Source organism: Podarcis melisellensis (genome assembly GCF_964234715.1).
Source record: "Podarcis melisellensis genome assembly, chromosome: 10".
NCBI classification, from domain to species: domain Eukaryota; kingdom Metazoa; phylum Chordata; class Lepidosauria; order Squamata; family Lacertidae; genus Podarcis; species Podarcis melisellensis.
The window spans coordinates 72254587-72261565 of NC_138542.1; positions in this window are offsets into that span (position 1 = coordinate 72254587).

The following is a 6979-nucleotide window of genomic DNA, read 5'->3' on the forward strand; positions in this document are numbered from 1 at the left end:
ATGAGAGCAACCCTGAACTGTAATATTACAACCCAAGAAATTGAATGCGCCATTCAGAACCTCCAACTGGGCAAATCTCCGGGACCTGATGGGCTTACTTCCAAATATTATAAGGTACTGAAGGACTCATTGACACAACCATTGTTGGAAGTTTGCAATCAGATTATGGAGGGGAGGAAGGCACCGGAAACGTGGAAAGAAGCCTTCATCACGTTGATCCCAAAACTAGAATCTGAAAAAACTCAACTTAAAAACTACCGTCCTATCTCACTCCTAAATGTGGATTATAAAATTTTTGCAGACATTTTGGCAAGTAGGTTTAAGAAAGTCTTAAATGAAGTTATTCATAAGGACCAAGCAGGCTTTCTCCCTGGTAGGCATTTATTTGACAACACAAGAAACATCATTGACATTTTGGAGTTTTTACAGATTAATTCAAACACAAGAGCGGTGTTGATTTTTATTGATGCGGAGAAGGCCTTTGACAACATTTCTTGGCTGTTTATGAAGAAAAATTTGGAAAGGATGGGAGTAGGGCGGGGGTTTGAAAATGGAATAGAAGCAATTTATTCAGAACAAAAGGCCAAATTGATAGTAAACAACGTGGTGACAGAGGAGTTTAAAATTGAAAAAGGGACACGACAGGGGTGCCCTCTATCTCCTCTGCTGTTTATTTCAGTTCTGGAGGTGCTACTGAACATGATCAGAAACGACCAGTTGACACAGGGAATTGTGGTCGGAGAGAAACAATATAAACTGAAAGCTTTCGCAGACGACTTGGTATTAACATTACAGGAGCCAGCCTCTAGTACTAAAAGAGCGTTAGAATTAATTTCTGATTTTGGTCGGGTGGCGGGATTCAAGCTGAATAAACAAAAAACTAAAGTTTTAGCAAAAAACTTGACAACTACTGAAATAGAGGAGTTCAGAAAAGAAACAGAACTAAATGTGGTCAAAAAAGTAAAGTACCTAGGGGTCCATTTGACCTCCAAAAATTTGAATTTATTTAAGGACAACTATGAGAAATGTTGGGCAGAGATAAAAAGAGATCTGGAAACATGGTCAAGATTAAAACTTTCCTTGTTGGGCAGAATAGCTGCCATAAAGATGAATGTATTGCCGAAAATGCTATTTTTGTTTCAGTCCCTCCAGGTCGTGGATAAGGTGGAATGTTTTGGAAAATGGCAGAGGGATTTGTCCAAATTTGTCTGGCAGGGCAAAAAGCCCCGAATAAAGTTTAAAATACTAACAGATGCGAAAGAAAGAGGGGGGTTTGCCCTGCCGGACTTGAGGTTATATTACGAAGCTGCAGCCCTCTGCTGGTTGAAGGATTGGATCTTATTGGAGAACACCGATGTCCTTGACCTGGAGGGATTTGATAATGCTTTTGGGTGGCATGCATATTTGTGGTATGACAAGGTTAAAGTTCATAAATTGTTCAAAAACCATATTGTCAGAAGGGCAATTTTCATGGTCTGGTCAAAATATAAAGACTTATTGGAGAGTAAAACTCCGAGGTGGCTCTCACCGATGGAGGCCAAAGCACGTAAAAGACTCAATATGGAGGCCCACTGGCCTAAATATTGGGAAATAATTGAAAAAATTGGAGATAAATGGAGGTTACAGAGTATGGAAAAGTTAAAAAACAAGGTGCGAGATTGGTTGCATTATGCTCAAATTCAGGAAGTTTTTAAAGCAGACAAAAAAGTGGGTTTTCAGGAGGAAAAATCGAAACTAGAAACAGAGTTGCTTGAGCCAAAATCCAAGCTAATTTCGAGAATGTATAACTTGCTGCTTAAATGGAACACACAGGATGAGATTGTCAAATCCTCTATGATAAAGTGGGCACAGGATTTGGGGCATAACATTATGTTTGAAGACTGGGAAAGGTTATGGAACACCGGAATGAAATTCACGGCATGTACTGCCTTGAAGGAAAACATTATGAAAATGATATACCGGTGGTACATGACCCCAGTCAAGCTTGCAAAGATATATCACCTGTCTGACAATAAATGCTGGAAATGTAAGGAAGAGGAAGGGACATTTTTACACCTCTGGTGGACCTGCCCGAAAGTGAAGGCCTTCTGGGAAATGATACATAATGAACTAAAAAAGGTGCTGAGATTCACCTTACCTAAGAAACCGGAGGCCTTCCTTCTGGGCATGGTAGACCAGAGGATGGTCAAGAAAGATAGAATTTTCTTTATGTACGCTACTACAGCAGCGAGGATTCTGTTGGCAAAGCACTGGAAGACACAAAATTTACCCACATTGGAAGAATGGCAGACGCAGCTGATGGACTATATGGAGTTGGCTGAAATGACTGGCAGAATTCGAGACTCGGGAGAAGAAGAAACGGAGGAAGTTTGGAAAAATTTTAAGGACTATTTGAAAAAGCATTATAAGTTGTATGAATGTTAAAAAATGCTCCTTTCTAGGAAGGTATAGCTTCAGTATCGGCAAATTTCTGAATTGATAAATAAGACACTATAAGACAGAAGTGAGGTAACGAAATATTTTTATTGTGTGGAAATTAAAAATTAATGCAATTGTATCGAAATGTTTACATCAGATAACACGATAAAATGGAAGATATATTGTTATGTACAAAACAAGTCAACAAATTGCTGAGGTTTTGGTTACACAGGGAATGCAGTGCTCGGGAGATGGGGGAAGTCCATTGGATTCATGGAAGTATGTATTTGAAAGTGGAAATTTGTTTATTAAAAACCTAATAAAATATTTATAAAAAAAAAAAAAACAAAATCTACACTTCTCTGAATTCTCACAAAATTAGACACAGTGGTCCTGGGAGGGTGATTGGTGCACAAAGCAAAGACAATGGTCTTTGCTGCTTAACAGCAAAGGACCTGGTTAATTTGTTTGTTAATTGCATTTCTACCCCACCTTTTCCTTCCAGCAGCTTCATTTAACCAACAGTGAACCAGCAATAAATCACACCGATTGAGTTGCAGTTAACTCTTTATTAGCAAAACAGGATCGGCACAGGAGTGTCAGGCCTAATGAGCATGGCAGCTCAGGTCTTGCCCCCCAGGCAGCAGTTGCTGAGACTACAGCTTCTCGGCCTCCCTACAGCTGTCCCCTCCTCTCCAGGGTTGCGCCTAAGCAATCGGAGACTGTGCAAGTCTGTCTCTGCTCCCCCAGCTTCATGCCACTCCTGGTTCTGGGAGACCAGGGAGAGGAGAGCTTGTCTCAGCAGCAGGAGGGGATACCCATGACACTTCACCAGACTGATTCCTGCCTGCCTCTTGGACCCCTTCCTCTCCTGCTTCAGCTTCCACCTCTGATTCTGGACTCCTCTCTGCCACCGACTCTCCCAGCTCACTAAGCCCTGTTGCCTCTTCTGCTTAAGACACCTCCTTCTCCTCCCAGTCCTCTCCTTCTGACCCCTCATCGTCATCCCACCACCCCTTCCTGGGATCTGAGCCTCCTTCCCTTGGGGGCTCCCCAGCTGGTGTCCCCCCCCCCCGCTGTTCCTCTGCATCTAACCAGTCCTTGATCTTGAGATAGGTTAGGCCAGGGGTCTGCAAAATTTTTCAGCAGGGGGAACGGTCCACTGTCCCTCAGACCTTGTGTGGGGGGGTGGACTATATTTTTTTGGGGGGTGAATGAGGGATGATGAGCGGCGTGCGAAAGAGCTCCGGTGTGATGGCCTGGGACTCAGGCTTGGACTCGGAACCAGAGGGGTCTCAGTCCACACCGGATCCTTTGCCTCAGGCAGCATCTGAACCTAGTCTGGGGCCTGATTCTGAAGAGCCCCAGTCTGCCCAGGTTCCCCTGCAACAAGCACCAGCTGGGCCGAGTCAGGGGCCTGAGCCTGCCCTGGCTCCAGATGCAGGGATGACCTTGTTGCCTCCAGCTGGGCCATCACTCACAGCTGCTCCACTACCAGTTGGGTCAGGAGAGGCTGAGGTGGCCTCTGGGTCTAGTAACCCACCAATGTCTCCCGAGCTGCAGAGACTGAGGTCTGAGAGAAGGAGAGACCTGAGTACTCGCAGGAGGAGTGCTTGCCTTCGGGCGAGACAGGGAGGTGAGTCACCGGGGGACCAGGACCGGCCGTTACCCTGACAGAGATAAAAGGCTACTGGACCCCGCCCCAGGTTGTGGGAGCAATGTTGCTGTTTGCCAGAACCTGCCTGATTCTGTGCCTGACCTTGCCTGGTTCCCTTCCTCATGTCCTGCCTTGGCCCCATTGGACTGACTCTTAGCAGAACCCTTGGATTCGGGACCGGACCTGGACTGCGTTACTCGGGTTACCCCCCGGGCTCAGCACATCCAGATAGGGGCTGCTTTAAATGGTGGCCGTTCGAGGGGGCGCTCAGCCAACCATGGCTCCTGTCTTACGAGTAGCAGGGCCTGGTGGCGGCGGTGGTGGTGGAGGGATGATGAGCAGTGCACGAAAGGGCTCTGGAGAGGGGCTGGAACCCACAAAGCCCGGCCCCCTTCCTCCTCTAGGCAGGGCGGGGAGAAGCCAGGAGGAGGGAGGGAGGAAGCACTGCCGCTGTGTGTGTGTGGAGAATGATGCATCTCGAACAATCAGAATCATATCCACGCAGCGATTCCCGGACTGTCCGCGAGCCAAATCCAGAAGGCAATTGGGACAGATCCGGCCCCCGGGCCTTAGTTTGCTGACCCATGGGTTAGGCTGAGAGCCAGGGACTGGTCCCTCATGGTCACCTTGCCAGCTTCAAGGCCCAGTGGGGCTCCGAACGCTGGTCTCTCCCAGGTCCTAGCCCAACCCTCTCACCACTACACCACACTCTCTCGCCTTTCGATGGATCTTAAAAGGGCGTCTTGTCCAGATTAGGAACACGTGCTACGCCACGGTGGAGAGACACTCCTTTATTTATTTCAACGAAGAGGTTTGGTGGGGAACTTCAAAGAGCATTTCTCCTCCTTTCCTGCTACATGACATTTCCAGATAAATATTTTTTAAAAATATTATTGTTCGTGGTGCTTGTGAGGAAACTCCCCCAAAGATGGAAAACTGGGAAAGGAGAACGTGAGGAGGCAAATGGTTTTATTTTGGGTCTTCATCATCTGCATCTTTGAGGGGTTCAAAATAAGGTCTCCCAATTTAGGGAAGCAACATTATTGATAAGGTGTGTGAGCCAGAAAGCAGAGTGGATTCCTTCCCCGTCTCTCTGCGTCTGCTAGCTGACTGGGTTATCCTTTGGTTTCTTGGGATGAAATGGTCCTCTGTCCATTTTTTCCCTCTTGTGTAGAGCTTAAGGCAAATAGATTGAGTCTGGGAACATCACACAAAGTGGGCTTTTTTGATCAGTGCAGTCTGCATCTTCCCAGCAGAAGCCTGGAGTGTTGCAGTCATTGAGAACTTCAACACATTCTTCCAGTACTGGCCCAGGGATCTTGCTTAATTCATTCCAGTAACTGAAAAGAAGAGGCAACGTTCGTCAGTGCAGATTGCAATCCTACTTTGGTTCTCTTCTGTACACCATAACAAAATTTCTCAGCAATTTGATGAGTCCCGCCTCTGTATCCAGCTACTTTCAAACTACCACACCTGTGTCCAGTTCTGGGTGCCACAACCACATTCTAGGAAGTTTTGTTCATGGGATTTGCAAGTGAAAAGACAATTGGAAAGCTTCCTTGCAGAGAAATATCTGAGGCCCTTTGAGGAGAGTCCAGATGGCTTCAGGATTGCCCTCCTGTACAATTTCAGACCTGTGGCTTATCTGCCTTGCACATTTATGAGCATTTACTGTATTCTATGGAGGCACAAGTCAATTCTGTGTCCAGGGCAGCTGTTTACCATCTGGTACCCAGGCTGAGACCCTCCCTGCCCGTGGACTGCCTCGCCAGAGTGGTGCATGCTCTGGTTATCTCCCGCTTGGACTACTGCAATGTGCTCTATGTGGGGCTACCTTTGAAGGTGACCCAAAAACTGCAACTAATCTAGAATATGGCAAGAGTCTTGAAAGTCCTACATTGGCCCCCAATACATTTCCGGACACAATTCAAAGTGTTGGTGCTGACCTTTAAAGCCCTAAACGGCCTCGGTCCAGAATACCTGAAGGAGCGTCTCCACCCCCATCGTTCTACCTGGACACTGAGATCCAGCGCCAAGGGCCTCCTGGCGGTTCCCTCACTGCGAGAATCCAAGTTACAAGGAACACGCATCCACCTTCTGTGATAAGAATTTTAAGGTCTCAAATATAGATGAAATGTTCATAAATGTACCAACCAAGCACATACATAGATCAGCACAGGAAGACCAACCTGAAACCATTTTGATTCCCAAACTGACCAAATGTTTCTTCTGCAAGGTCAAAGGAAAATGGAAAAACCTCCCCATTGGCCTTTCCTTCACAAATCCTGTCTTAAGGACACATTTAAGGTATGAATAGGGTGGGAGGCTGTGACCTGGCTCAGGAACTAAGTATTTATCATTACAAAAGACTGGCCAGGCTCCCCAGGCAAGCCAATCAAGTGACCATTAAACAGGGAACCTGGCAGACAGGAGGTAAACAAAGCACTCAGATTTCTGATGTAGACCGCCCTTTCTGTGATGTAGGTATGATGTTTCTGGGGGTGGTCTTGGACTCCAGGGAGGGAATTTAAAATGTCTGTATAAGGGCAGGTACACTTTTGTTCTGGGTTCCTCCTCCCTCCTGTGCGTGGTGAGTGAGGACCCTGTTGCAACAGATCAATAAAGATCAGGCTTACTAGCTGCTTTGCTTCTCAATATTCTCTGGTTGGCCTCTGTTATTTTCTCCTACCAAAAGGGAACCTACGTAAGGACTCTATGGGCTCTTGGGTAAACCATAAGGGAAAAAAGGGCAGATTTTTGTTTACAAAACTTCCAAGCACCTTGCGAAGTAGGCCTATCCAAACAGGAATGCCTAGAATGGCTGGTGAATTGTGCTGCGAAATTCGGACAAGACCAAAATTCAAAGCACGATTGTGTTTCGGTCTGTGCATTGACTGGAAGAAG